The 16,191-nt window shown below is 27.6% G+C and overlaps 1 long non-coding RNA gene across 1 annotated transcript; it reads left to right on the top strand.

Annotated features, from left to right (window-relative positions):
- The first annotated feature begins 255 nt into the window (after nt 1-255).
- Nucleotides 256-7,580, top strand: LOC129966582 (uncharacterized). The gene is made up of 2 exons (XR_008784275.1): nt 256-453; nt 3,442-7,580. It is a non-coding gene; the product is annotated as an uncharacterized LOC129966582 (long non-coding RNA).
- Nucleotides 7,581-16,191: the final 8,611 nt, after the last annotated feature.

Below are 16,191 nucleotides of genomic sequence, written 5' to 3'. Positions count from 1 at the left end.
GTTAGGAGCTTAAGGGGGGGATTAATTGAATAATTAAAATTAACTATTATTATCAAACGAATAAAAAAATATTTTTTCATTTAGCAACATCAATAATTTTTTAAAATGTCTGATATTATCAATAACTTATTTTTTAACCCGTATCTAACTAAAACGAATCCACTTCATTTCAGAGAGAGAAAGATTTCCCGCGCGGAAGTCTGAATTTTTTTTTCGTTTCGGTATCGTTTTTTCTTTCAAACTTGCTAGAAAAAAGTTTGTTTTTATGTTTACATCTGGGACTTTTTCAATATCTGTTTTAAAGTGTTAAAATTTTTATATTTGTTGTTGTACTGAAATTTAAAAACACGCTTTTCGAAACGTTCTTTTTTTTTTTCGGATATTGCTGTCAAAGTTATTTCTTATTTAACAAAGCTACCAAAAACCAGTTACGATTTGAGATAGAACATTAAGGTATGTTAACTTACAATCAGTAGATTAAAAATAATACTGATATTTTTGATTAGCATTTGAAATTATTTTCATGCTATAAAATTTCCTTACAAGGCAAAAATCACCCTTTCTTTTTTCCTTTCATTTGGTACAAGATCCGAATGTATTTTATGAACACAAGGGTCTAAATGGCTACTTATTGAGAAGAAAAAAATTACATTTGATATTGTGATTGACATATATGTATTATTTATAACAAGTAATGTTATTTGTATTTTTTAGAAATTAGTTATGAAGTTTTTATTTCATATATATAAATATAAAACAGTAATTATTGATTTATTCTACGTTATTGTGTTTCTTTTCCGATTCTTAATTTGTGAGCATAGTTATTCGTAATTAATAAAAATTTCATTTACTCTTCTTTATTTTAACTAATACTGACAAAATATGCTCTTCTTTGTAATATTTATTCTGTTATCTTCTCTAAATGGTTTAAAGTAAGTTTCCAGAAAAATACCTTGAGAATATGATAAGTACAAAATCCCTTGGATTGAACTATTGAATTTTACAGTTTAGTTTCTCATCGAATACATGTTTTTATTTGTTTATTTAACTAATTATTCTACTGTTATTACTAAATTATATGTAGGTAATGAATAGCTGTGCTTTTTTCAAGATTGCTTTCTGAATTTTTTGAAATTTTTTTTTTATTATACATTATTTTGCTAATAAAGTTACATCTAATCTACCTTTCAATTAAAAATATTCATAATGTAAATTTTTTTTTCTTTTTCTTTACCAGAAATATGATGAATTTTCAAATGATTTTTATTTTATACTTTTTGCCTTGAACAATTTTTCCAACTTCTACAAAGTAACTCATATACTTATCTAAAATTATGCATGCATATTGTAAAGATACTAAGGAATCAATGGCCTTAGTTAAAATATTTGGCACTTGTATATTAATCACATGTCAGCAATTAGTTGCCAAAGATGTCATGTTAGTCTGTTGATAATGTTCACTAATGATGTACAAGTAAGCCTTAAATTCGTCAACAGCATGCAGTTAAATCAAAAGTTCACCATTGGTATGTGGTTAATGCATAAGTTCCAAATACTTAATTATGGTGTTTAAACTTGCTTTATGAGATATTATCTTATATATATTCTAAATCTAATTACAATAAAATGCTATTTATCGTTATGAGTTGTTTTATTACAAGCCTAATTTATTTGTAACTGTTTTAATAATGAAATATTTCACTTATACAATCCAGTTAGCAAATCTTTGCTTATACATCACTTTAAGGGATGTTCAAATCTCATGGGAGCAGAGATCACTTTCAAGACGCAAATGAGCTATGGGAATAATATGACTATAATTTTTCTCTGTTGATAAGTGAATATAAGACAAATTAGTTGGTGAAAATTTTAGATGATGATAAAAAATGTAAAGTTCACAATTTTTTAACTCTGTTGAGAAACTTTGCATATAATTTACTTGTCAAAATACTGGTGAAAAAAAGTTTATTCATAAGGCTGTATTTAAGACTCACAAATATTAGCACCCAAGCAAATCTTATATATCTATGTATATATGTATATAAATTCAGTACTTTGCACTTAAATCTTATTATATTAAAAATGTATAATTTATTTTTAAGATATACAGAAAAGATGCAATTAGTGAAAATCTGCACTGATTTTTAAAATCAAGCTTATATATAGGCTTATAAAATCAAATTATTTTGAATCAGGCTTTTTTAAAATATTTATCAAATATTTAAGAATCAAGCATAAAAACAAGCTTTTAAAAATATTTTAAAAACAAGTAAGCTTGTATCAAGTTTGATTAAATGAACTTAATCCCAATTATTGAATAAACTTGCTTAGCTAATTAACTGAAAGATTTAAACTCTTCAAAAATAATTTTCTCTGGTAATGTTCTACTGGAAATTAGCCAATATGAGACTTTTTAATTTTGTTTTTAAAAAAATGCCTTGATTCTTACTGTTTTTCTCTTCAAAAGAATAAATTGAGAATTATATTTGTTAATATAATCTCATGTTTTAAATTTTACTAAAAATATCATTTTTTACTGAAATTTTGATTGGCTTGTTAATTTAAAAGGTATAGTAATAATCTAAATATTTCTATGATAAGAATGTTGAAAGACCAACCATATATTATAGATACATATACCAGCTTCAAATAGGATGAGTATATTTGTATTGTATATTTAAAATACTTTTTGTGCATTTTTATTATGTAATCACTAATATGGCTGTTACTTTTTTTCCCTCTTTTAAACTCACTAGAATTTCAAGTACATATCTTCAATAAAATGATAAATTTAAAAGTAATTGAAATTTTATAAATATTTTGAACTTTTATGAATATTTTTTTTCTGAGGTTTTAGATGAAGACTTTGAAATTAAGATCTTAGATTACAATGGAAGTAATAAACTGATTGCTTTTTATTTTTTTTGGGTTTAAGATTTTTTTTTATTATTATTAAATTGCTGAAAAATAGTTCTAACATCCATTAATTCACTTTTATGAAGGCTTGTGTGAATAACTTTCCAAATCTTTATAATAATTCTTAATGTTTTATGCAGCTAAATCATTTATGCAAAGATTAATTTTTATTTGATAAGATTTATATATTGTGCTACAACTAAACATACTATATTTTAATTTCTTTTAGAATTATTTTTGTGAAAATTATATTAATGTTCCAGTATTTGTATATTAATTTGTATATTGCATGTAATTGGTAAACTATAAGCTTAATCACATGTCATGATCGAACATAATCAATAGACTAACATAATTTTTTTTGACAATCTGTTTTGTGCTTAATCACTGGCTGTAATAAACATGACATCTTTAACAATTTTCATTTGACGATAAATGGCTAGCATACTGTTAGTACACTAGTACCTACTTTCGTTATTATTGTTGCATTTAAAATATTTAATATTAGTAAAATTAATTTTTTAGGTTTAAGATAAACCTGTTCCTTTTCCCATTAACGAGTCAACCATGAATCCGCGGGAAATGGAAGGTCTGCATGAAATTCTCAGCTGTTTGAGTCTTGATCACCTAAAAGAAATTGCCATGATTACCACCAGTCATATGATGGATGATCATTTCACTGGAGTCATGGCTCCTGATTTAGTGAATGAAATCATTAAAAGTGCTTCTAATGCCTCTGAGGTCCTCCACCGACAGAAAGTATCAAAGGAACTTTTGCTCAAGTATTTGCGAAGGAAAGGGTTTGATCCAGACCCAAAAGCCAAAAAAATTGTATACATTAAAACTTGCTTATCTCTTTGGAATAATTGTGGTGATTTAAAATCTCCAGTATACTGAATGTATGTTTTTATTTTTGTTTTGTTCAGTATTGTATTTTTTTTATAAATCTGTTAGTGTATAACAGGTGCCACAACAGGTTTTCATTTTATTATCTCAAAAATTAAAGTAATCTTTCAGTAAGGAAATTATTTAAATGCTGTACTATTAAAAAATTTAAATGATTGTTTATAAGATATAACCTTGTATTATATGAAAAGATAATTTTGGAGCAGCTATCAAAGATATTATTTGCTCTTCTAGTTATTATTATTATTTTTTTATGAATGCAGGTGCACTAACTGTTATGGATTATTTGCTTCTTTATCAGTTTCATCATAATAAATTAAATTTAAAGGACAAACTGAATTACAGTAAATGATTATAATTTATATTTGCTCAAGGAAACATTTTTCTGTTTTATTTTTTTCTGTCATAATATATTCCTTGATAATAAATATATTATGACCTAATTAATTTTAGAAATCTGAAGAAATTGTTATTTTGGATTAAAATTTTACATAGCTAAATATCTCGGCTTTCTTTTTAGCATAAGTGTAATATATAGATCTATATTAAACTTTAACAGATGTTTGAACAGGAAAAAAAAAAAAAAAAAAACCCACCAAAAAGCTTATTTAAATTTTAGCTTAACAGCTACAAGCTTAACAAATTATTCATTAATTCTGAGAAATTAAACAAAACTTTAATAACATTATTTTTCAGTATAGCTAGATGTGTCTGTTACATGCAATTTCCTTACTGATTCATTATTGAATTTTATATTTTGAGAATAGAAAAAATCTAATTATGTTTTAGATTTAGTTTTGGTAATTTTAATTAAATATATTTACATGTAGTCTGTGTGTATTACTGTTTGGTCTGTTGTAATGTATGCTTATAAAAAAGCAAAAATATTATTCTTAATTTTTTTATTCTCATTACAGAACGTGAATGTCAAAAGCGCATAATAAACTACCTCATGAATGTGTTTTATCTTACAAAGTATTTTTGTGTAGTGTTGTCATATGGTGATTTTTTTTACAAAATCACTGCAAATTATTCCTGTTGTTATTTTTTTTTAACGTCCTTTAAGTTTTGATATATGTAGCATTTTTTTAAACATATTTTTTCCTTTTTTAAAAAAAATCTTATATTTAAAGATTTGTTTCTCTTCAATTTATTAAGAATTATACTTTAATAATTGAATATCACTTATTTTTATGGTAATTTATCATTTACTAGTTATCGAGCATAATTTCTTTTCATGTACATTATCTATTTATACTTTTGTGTGCTGTATTACAATCACATTTTTACATATGTAGATTTTTGTGCAGTTATCTGAAGAATCAGTTTTTCCACAACTTGACATTTTGAAATTGTTACAAATTAGTAATTATCTTTTTTGGAAAAGATTTTGAAATTTGTAACACAGCTATGCGTTGTTTCAAGTTGAGGCACATTGAATAATTTGATTTTATTTCAGTATGGCACATTGTGTTTTAAAATTTAAAAAATATCTAATCATGGTTGCAGATTTTCAAGCTTTTAAGGACATAATAAGACATTTTCTTACATTTATTTTAACAAAACAGTGTTTTGCATTAATATTTAAAGTCTTATATATATATATATTATAAGTTTTCTTGCTTTTAGGAATACAAAGTTATAAAATTTTTTCTTCTTTTAAATTCTGTATTTTATTTGGAATACTAATTTTGTAGTATTAACTATAAGATAAGAAAGTTGTGTCATATTTTACAATTGGAATAAAGAGATACATAATATAATTTCTGTTAGTTTTCCTTCAATTTAAACAAGGTACAAGAAGAAACAAAACATTGGTCTTAGGTGCTTATTAACCCTCTTGCTGCGTAATTCTTTTATCAAAATAGGTTCAAAAATTGTAAGACGTTTCCTGCCAGACATCTTTGAGCTTTGAAAGGAGCCTGCAAAATGCTGCAAAACATGTATATTTTGCAGAACCATGAACAATTTACGCTATCTGTCAACCCAGATCTGAATGAAACCATGAACGGGAAAAGAGTGGGTTGCATAGCTAAATAAGACGGCAAAAGGCATCCCGCAGAAATTGCGGGTTGCACAAATTTTGCTACTTCTACATTGCTCGTTAAAATCGCGTAATATGCAGCGAGAGGATTAAGCTAGTTTTTATCTATAGTGTTGTACTTTCTTCAGTGAATACTTCATATTTATTCTTAATTAGCCATGAAGAAAAAATATTTAACTTTGCTCCAGAACTAACCATGATTTATTACAATCTAATTAGCAAGCATTGATGTATCATAACCAGAAAAAAAAATGAAACCATTCATCATTCTATCTCTTATGTGATTTGTAATTAAAAGAATACAGTTGAAACTTAAATTCCCTATTATTTACTGAAAAATGCCAAGAATTATTTATAGTAAATTACTTCAAAGCTATATTATTAAATAGGTTTCGAGTTGTGTACTCAATGGAATTATGTTTCTACTACTTCCATTTATATTAATTTCTTTTAATTTTGGACTTTTTTTTTTTCCTGAATGCTTTTTTTTTAAAAATTAGTATATGCACTCAAGTTTTAAATTTTTTAATAAAATATCAGTAGAAAGGAAATGGCTTTGTATTTGAATGTGCTGGACTCTTGCCTTGTTCTTCCTTTATTTTTTTTAAATTTTTTTTTAACGTCATTTGAATACTTTAATTTTGCAAAATAGTCTCCTTCAAATTTATTATTTTTGTACTTTATAAATGCATTTATTTAACACTATTCATAATCATAATAATATATTAAGCAAAATCAACTTAATATCTGTTCAAATACAAATATGATTTCTGAAGGAAATGATACTAATTAAATTATATTGGAATTACTTTATTTTTTTCAATAAAAAAAATCAATCTGTTTTAATTAACATTTATTTAAGATTAAGAAGGAGAATATGTTATTTTTAAATTATGTTTTGTAGCTCAAAACATGCCATTTTATTATTTTCTTATCATTATATATATATATGTATTTAACTTTTAATTTGCAGTTGTATATGTCATTTTATATGACATGAATCTTTTTTTTCTTGTTACTTTTTTTTTATATAACACGGGTAGCCAATATTGAACTCAAGGAAATTCATACATTGAGCTTTATAAATGACTTTTTCTGACCAAAAATTGTTGTCCTTCTGTTTGAAATACTTGATTCTTTCATGAATTTGAATATCATCACTATATATATATGTATTGAAAGAAAAGTTCAAGTGATAATATTTTTTAAATGAGATTATTTAATATATTTATTGTTAATTATAGTCATTTTTCTGTTAATATTGTTAATTAAATTATCTAATTGTTTGTGATCCTGTCATGGAATCATACATGTGAAATATTTATGCTGATTACATTTTTATTTACTCTAAAAGTGGCTCATTTTGAAAATTTTTATAACTTTTTCTTATATTTAGTCAGAATTTCTGACCATTTATATTAAGCCTGTCATTTATAACAGGCTTCAGAGGGAAAAGGAATTTCCTCTTTAAAAACTGAATGTACGTGTAATCTGTCCTACCTCTAAGTACCAAAGTGTAATGCGAGTAATAAATGCTTGCTTTTATTTCTTGTAAATGTGCCGTCAGCAATTAAATTGCATATATGTTAGCATGATCTTTTACTATGGTATAATATTTGTTAGTTGTGTGATTGTGAAAGTAGTACACTTTTTGTGATGTATACTTTCTTGTAGAATAAATTTTACCTTTAAATAAAGATTGATTTATTAGTGAGCATTTCTTTTTCAATTGAATGCATGTTTTGTCATTCTTGAAAATTTTACGTGGATTTAAAATTATAAAACATGAGTATACAAATATTCTTAAATATATTGATATAAATACTTCTTTCAAAAATAAATTAGAGAAAAAATTCACTTTATATCAAATAAATAAAAATCATTTATATGGGGTAAAATATTAAAGTGTGTTATTTTATTTTAATTAACACATAATGGGTGCAGATAAGATTATTTTTGAGTTCGTAAAGAATGAATTAAAAGAAAAACATATATTTCCCCAAATCTTATGCATAAGCTTGAAATTAGAGTATTATATCCATTTTCAAGGTCTTTTATAGAGCTGAAAAATGCAAATAGAATTATTTCCTTCAAGCAAGGAAAGTATTACAAATTAGTTTTCCATTATAAAGAAAGAATAAAGACTATTTTTAAGCTTTTTACATGCAATTGGAAATATAAAGAAATGTATATTGAAATTAGCACGATGTGGCAATTATGAAGTGAGCAATTAAAAAGAATCTAGAATAAAAGAATTCATCTGATTGTGTTTGTAAAAAAGCAGTGGAGACATTTCCCCTGAATCTTTTAAACTGAGAGTAAAAAAAAAAAAAAAGATAATATTTATTTAGTCATAATTATTATCATTTAGATTTTGTTTTAAATCTTCATTACCAATTTATCAATAAAATTGAAAAATTAAAATGGTTAAAAAAAAAAAAAAAAAAAAGGAGGGGTCGGAGACATCTTAGTAATTTTATCCATTATTGCATCTTCACAAAATTAGTTTCGATGGTAATGATTTTCAAAATATTTCCAGAACAAAACCCGAAATTTTTCAATAATTCGATACAGCAGGTTGTAAGTGTATCAAATTTCGTACAGAAATTCGCAGTGATTCTTGAGATGATTTTGTTTGCTGAAAACTCCACCCAAGAATCGCCAACCCTCAGATGGCCGTATAGTAAGCTTGTTAACAGGTAAATAAGGTTTTCATTCACTAAAAGTTCGAAAAAATAATCCAGCATAATTCAGATTTATCCTTAATAGCAGCATGATTTTTCAAATTATAAATATATTTTTATTTTAATGATGAGGTATTTCCATTACTTTTCAAATCATTTCAATTCATCATTCAGCTTTTTTAATAAATCCCGGCCTGAGAGATTAACAGCCATCCATTTTTAGGGTGAATATAATATATTATTTAACACATTATAAAAAAATGATTGATAAAGGTGTGAATACTATAAATATATTTTAAGCCAATTAAATTATAAGTTTATTAAAAGTTAAATGATCGGTGTTTATTTTTATTTTCAAGCAAACACAATTATTGATATGATAGGAGATTTGTTACTTTTCAAAAGGTTATTTTACTATAAAGAAATATTAACTGATTTTTTTTCATAAATATTACACTGATTTCAACAGAGTTTTAATTATTTCACTGCTCTAAGAAAATGCTAAATATTTAATGATTTTTCTATTAACACCATAAAAGTAAAAAATTTATATAGTAAAAATATTACGGACGTGAAAGTTAATTAGAGATATAAATTTATTTGGTTAAATATCTCTTAGAGAGAAATATTTGTGACGATGAAGCAATATATGGAATAAATGTTTATTTTAGACCAGTCTGATGCCGAAAAAAGAAATATGTTTGAAACTACATCATACTGTCTGCCAGCTAACTCAAAAATGGAAGGGCTTAGAAAAATGAAATTTATTGTGTGATCTTTACATCAAAATCATTCATTTGAATCAAATTTTAAAAGAAATGTATCGAAAAGTGCATCTATCCATTATAAATCCATGCAAAAATGATAAAAAAAAAGATGAAATTTTATACAGCTTAATCATCGACTTATATATATTTGTCAAATTTTGGAAATTCAGTTTTATCAGAAGATAGTGCTTCTCGATGTCTACTCCTCGGTATTCAAACGCGAGTATTCACAAACGCAATGACGCTAGAAACGCTGTTCGATTTGTCGTTTTGATACTGAAACAATTCTTCAAAATCGAATTTTGGATTCGATCCGTTGATGCTTAAAAGATCTATCGGATTGTCTTTTCAGAACTTAAGCAGAAATCTTTTTTGGCAGTAAACAGAAATATTCTAGAATTTAGAATCGTGTGCTAAAAATTTTTGATCGACTATCGATACTTTCTCCCCCTCATATTAATGTTTATATACTAGCGTGCTGTTTCTAAAATATGTAGGCCGCGGTGGCCTGGTGGGAAGGTCTCGGCTTCGGAACCGGGGGGGTTTCAGGTTCGTGTCCTGATTCCACCGAAGAACCGTCGTGTAAGGGGGTCTGTTGCACGTTAAATTCGTTATGACTAAACGTCCTCTCGCTGGTGTGGAGAGGGGGGTGCCAGCGCAGGCGTCGTCCTCGTCATCTGACCGACGTTTAAAATGACGAGGTTCGTCCCAAAATAGGCATAGTGTTGCTTTCAAACGGGACGTTAATATAACTAAACTAAAATATGTAATGAGCCTTTCACAACCATTACTTGAAATAAAAGATAAAAAATAATACTGCAAAGTGTTGCTGTAAGAATAACAAGGATATTCTTTCTGAAATGCACCTTGATGCAATCAAGAACGGATAAATACAAATGAATCGAGGCTAGCACATCCTATCGTGCCATCAGACTGTCATGCTACGCTTTTAACTCTCTCATGGACGAAGTGTGAGAAAGTATCGTAATCGTCATACAATTCGATTTTGACGAATATCCACGTTTGAGAAAAAGAATTCAAAAACGCTTTCGACTGGACTGATGAAATCAGGTATATGGTCTTTCAATCAAATTTTAAACGAAATTCTTTCAGAGGAAGTCTGTCTGTCCGGTTGTTCTAGTATAACTATAAAACGAAGAGAAAAACTAAACGAATACCATTCGGTATACAGATTTAACATCTGTATTGTAGGCAAATATCAAATTTTGAGCTAAATGCAACAAGGGATTAACATCTGTATGTCTGTAACTTCAGAAGTACGTAAACGCGATAGTTCAAAAGCGTAATATGATTTTGCGATTACAGTTATAGTTTTGTATCAAACTTTGGTTTCAGTCGGTTTGAAGAAATACATCTAAAGCACACATTTGATTTTTAGATACGATTAGCCACATGCCAGGGATTATCGCCAAAAAAACTCGCCAAGGATATATACGATATATTCAATTAAAATGGCAAGTTCCTGCCAATGGTTAATATTTCGTAACTACTGTACACCAATGCCATACAAGACGTTCTCTGGGATAACACCTTTATTAGCGAGTATGCGAGAAAATTTGGGGAAAACCACTTCCACTGGTTCTTTCTTACATTAGTCGGTTTTTTTTTTTTTTTTTTTCGATTTTTGGCGTCTAGACAGAAATATATTTGGCCTATTGGATATTCATTTTCTTTTTCTAAAAGTCACTCTTCGCAAAAAAAAAAAAAAAAAAAAAAGTACTTGGACAATTTTCTAAAATATTATTCAGACGAATAATGTTATATGTTGGTCATTATATGTAAAAAAATGATGAGCATATAACATTATTCATTGACATCTTATTTGATATTAATATTTGGACGAAAATGATGGAGTTGACAGGGCGAAAATAGATGCGTGTTCGTGGAATGAGGAAGGTAGCAGAGTTTCTGGTACTTTAATCAGCTGAATCATCACTTCACCATTCATATAATTTTCTACTGACGAAACAAAAAGAAATTTATACCATATTCTGATTATAATATTTTCATAACGTGTCATCTTGCTTCGCATTTCTTGTTCTTTTAATTAAAAAGTCCATGCTGAAAAAAAAAAAAATTCGAAATTAGTTCTAAAAAATTCTTTTTTTTTTTTTTTTTTTTTTTTTTTTTTTTTACCCTATCTTATATACTTGGTGATGCAGCCTCCATTTCGGTTTCGAAGAGTCGCAGGTTGGGGATTCGATTTCAAGAAAGATCTAATGTATTTTTGTAGATATATGAATTACTTCATAGATATCAAATGTTTTCCTTCTGATGTCGCATGGAAATTTGGAGAGGTTTGATGAATCAGATGTCCCGTGATTAAAGTTCGAAATGAAAGGCATGTCTCAAAATAATTCTTATGCAAACTTTAAAATGGGATGATGATGCAGTTAAATGACTAGATTAACAAATTTCAAACTCCAGAAGAGCTAATTTTTATATAAGTTGTTGACTAAATAGAAAAGAGCAATCGTTGTCATTTTTTTTTTTTTTTCAATTACTGAAAAGTTAGCTTTTAATATTTCAATAAGAAGTCACCAGTAAAAATGAAAAAAAAAAATGAAGTTTTATTTCTCCAAACGTTATATGCCTATTTCCAGAGTAAAGAAGACACAAAGCTTTTTTTAAAAAAAGGACTGCATTTTCATTTCCAAGTTTTTGGAATGGAGACAACATCTAAAATTTTATCCTTAGAAGCGATTTTTTTTCTACATGGTTTAAGAAGACCGTTTTTGGGCGTAACCGACTAAAAGTTTCTTATGCAAAGGTAGAGGCGTAGTTGAGAAAGAAAGAGCGATGCTGCCAATCCCACTGAAAAGAGCATTTTATGAGAAAAGTAGGAGACGATTTTAAATATTCTGAAATACTTTTAGAAATTGTTCGTCTTTTCTTAATAATTTATGTAGGGATTATAATTACTTGTTATGTCCTAATTATTACTTGCTTATCATAGTTAGAAATATATTAAGGAAAATTAATTTCGAAATATATAATTACACTTTAGTTTAAATATTAAATTGATAGATAGAGCTGTCATTCGAATACTTTACGTTAAAACTTTTATACATTGCACTTAGTGCATGGAGCTATAATAAGAATAGTTTATATTAAATGTTGTATGCATTAAACCTGATACTTAAAGTTCGAATATTTTGTTCTCTAAATTTGGTGTTTTACATTTAGTACATGGAAAAAAAGAAGTCGAAAATCGCTCATCTTTTATGAAGGGTTTTCTAAAATGTATTTGAAAAACTTCTTTGACTTCTTCTGACGCACAATTTTAAAAAAATAATTTACACAAGTATTTCACAAGATCCTTAATTATAACAGATAATCACATGAATATGGTAAAAACATTTTACTAAAAAATTGCAACGGAAAATGAAGTTATAGATGTGAAAATGATAGTAAATTTCAAAGTAACAAATGCAAATGATAGTTTGAGAGTAATTCATTAAATATCTCTAGTTTTGTCCTAATAGTGTATAGATTGACTGCAATGCCAACTGCTGCATGGTACCGTTCTTGCCTTCACTTATGCCAGGTATTTCAGTTTGCTTTCTTCCGCTGGTGTGGTACGGAAGTTTAGAGAGGGAGCTGTCAGTTCAGGTGTCGTCCTCGTCATCTGCCCATGGTTCAAAATTACGAGGTCCGTCCCAAAATAGCTCTAGTGTTGCTTTAAAACGGGACGTTAATATAACTAAACTAAACTAAAATTAAATTCAGTTTGTTCTGTGCAGTTACGAAGTCTAAACAACTACGTCACTCTCCTGCGCCTTAACTTTTTTCAGAGACCAGTATCTGATATCAACAGAAGACCTTCAGCCACAAACAGGGACAATATTTAGTCTCGAAAAATTGTTTGCCAATGAAATGAAAGAATTTTCAGTAGTCTAACGAGATGAAAGAGAAATAAAAAAAAATGAGAAAGAAGTCTAAACACATCCTATATGGTTCAGAATCTGCATTTCGATGCGTTGGAGCAACCAACATGCAGTCGAGATCTCGGCCCATTGGATTACTATCTCTTTGGTCCAGTTAAGCATGCTTTAAGATGCCGCAGTTTCACTTCTAATCGAGATATGAAGGGAAAATGAAAACTTGCTGCTTAGCTAAAAACTTCTTTTCTGAGAATATCGGAAAATTTATGTATCGATGGACCAAGTGTTCTGAAATGCAGAGTGAAACAATGATATCATTTTAAATTTTTATCGTTACTCTGAAAAATTATAAAAAGTGAGTGCAGATATTTATTAATTTACCATTGTATTTTTTCTTCTCTGTACCATTTTTATTCAAAGTTAAAATAATTTTTCGTCTTGAAATAATTTAATTATAATGGAGTGATATGCTTGTCCAGGTTTGTTATTTAATTAAATGAATGAATAACAAATAATCAAATACTGAACATATTAAAATAGTCTTAAATCATCGAATACAAGTGTACGAAACTTTAAAACCATAATACATGATGAAATTGAACGAAAAACTGATTCTAAAATTCCATTCTTTTAAATAAGAAGTGAGCAATATAAAAGTGCACAAAAAATGGTTTGATGACTGGTTTTGTAATGTAAACAATTATATCAAAGATGTACCCTAAAATATAATATTTATTATTGAAATTACATGATAAATGAAAGACCCATTTTCAGCTATTTAAGTACAAAATTCAAAATTCTAGTTTCTTATGAATATATGTTAACAACTACCTTCAAAATAGCCCCACTTTGTCATTTGCGCCAAGTTCATACAAAATGCATGATTCACATCATCTGCGCATTTCTCTGCGTTGATCCTAATGGAAGAAATTTATGCTTATTCATACATATATTCATGAGTGTATAAAATATGAAAGGCTTTGGGTGCATTACGATTCTTTTACGACTACGAGTGGTCAAAACATATAGGGAGATTTCTGCTTTCATTTGGTCATAGAATTGCTTCTAAAGTCAGCCGTTGATGAAGAGGATTTACCTTAATGCTCTTATTACTTATTTGCAAACAATCTGTGACTCTGGGCAGATAAAAACGGCAGCTTATCCGCTCCCAAACTTCCAAGTTACACTAACGAGAGAATGTTTGACATTCAGTTTGAGATTTAATTTCGTTCACCTACATAAGGAATGAAACTAAATTCCAAATTCGGCATCCTCGGCTCCATTGCCAGTACTTTATTATTAAGATATTTCGACTTCAGTCATGTTTGGAAGTACACGGTACTAAAGATTGCAAATTATAAACTGCAGTTCTGTGTATAAAAAATGTGTTATTTTTAATGAAATCTTCTTAAATAAAGGCCTCCATACACTTCCCAAAACTTCTTAAGTTCATTTAGACACTTTAGAATAAAAATATTACACCATGATAAGATAATTGATTTCTTTTGTATCATCATAAGATCATGTAAACCAAGAATTACCAAATTCTAAATTTGATTAAAAATATGTCTTTATTAAAGCACTAGCGATATTTTTTCTCATTTTCAGTATTTTCAATTTTTTTTTATTTATCAGATTTATTTTTTAAAACAAACTAACTACCAGATGGCATCACTAGTACGAAATTAAAATTTCATCCCATTAACGAATAAGTTCTGAAAATATTAAAACGGTGCTGAATGCAGAATTATGCAGAACATAAAAATTCTAGCCTATAAGCAAGTAATTGTAAAACCGATTGCAGGCAACAATGAATAAATGTATAGTTAAATAAAAATATTTAAACATAATTTGTAAAGATTGCATATTCATTTGAACAGAAGTTTTTGCACTGTAAGAAATTTTTAAAAAATGCCGTTTTTTAAAACTCATTAATGAAATCGATTCACATAGTCATAAATTCACAAGACAAAATCTAAGTTCTAAAGTTAGATGGCCATGGGCATTTCATGGCCGAACCCGCTGATCACATTGTATTTCTAGGAAGCATATGAAGCTATTATTCAAAATGAATGATTGGCAGGTTCTATTTAATAAATCTGCGTATAAATTTTAAACAGTTCCAACTAATTCTCTGATTTCATGAATTTTTTGAGATATATTAATATTACAAACTTACAAAGTTACAATAAAGATGTAAAAAGGAATAAGAAGATATAGTAACTAATTTACAAAGCCGATTGCAGAAAAGCATTACGCACTTTAGATTTAATGTGACTTTTGTTTTCTAAGTCATAAAAATGTTTTTCTCCTCGAAAATTCCATATTTGATTTTTATTTGTACGAATCAAAAGCGTACAAGTTATGTGCTGACTGATAATCTGATATTTCTGCGAAATGAAAGTATGTCTGATATGCAGAAAAACACCGATGCATTTATTTATTTCTCTTTAAAAAAGAGTTCAAAGAAACACTAAAATGTCTCAATAAATTTCACAGAGATTGTTCCACAACATTGATCTGTTCGTTTAGTCACGCGAATATCGAAAAGGGAAAGAAAAAAAAACACATTAATATTTTTCTTAGTGACAGTTGTATTATTCCCTATATACATTTTAACTTTGTCATGCCGTTTGGAACCATCGGAGTAATGTGTTTTTAAGAATCGGCGAATATCTTCACTTAAACCTACAGATATTTAGACGGCAGAATGATGCAATATGCAAAGGAATATTGCACAAACTATTTAAATATGTGTATTTAATAATAAATTATTTTTAATTTTAAATAATAAATTAACTTTTATTAATGGCAAGCTGATAAACCCGGTGTAGCTGGTTGTGTGTATTTAAGCCAAGGAAAGATGCCTTCTTGTCACTTTTCTTATTTATTTTGCACACACACACACATATAACAACACATGGACGATGACTTCACATATATAAGGTAACACATAATACTATATACAA

This window comes from Argiope bruennichi, chromosome 1 (genome assembly GCF_947563725.1).
Source record: "Argiope bruennichi chromosome 1, qqArgBrue1.1, whole genome shotgun sequence".
Taxonomy (NCBI): domain Eukaryota; kingdom Metazoa; phylum Arthropoda; class Arachnida; order Araneae; family Araneidae; genus Argiope; species Argiope bruennichi.
Note: the sequence above shows the minus strand (reverse complement) of the source record. Positions and strands in the feature narration are given on the sequence as shown.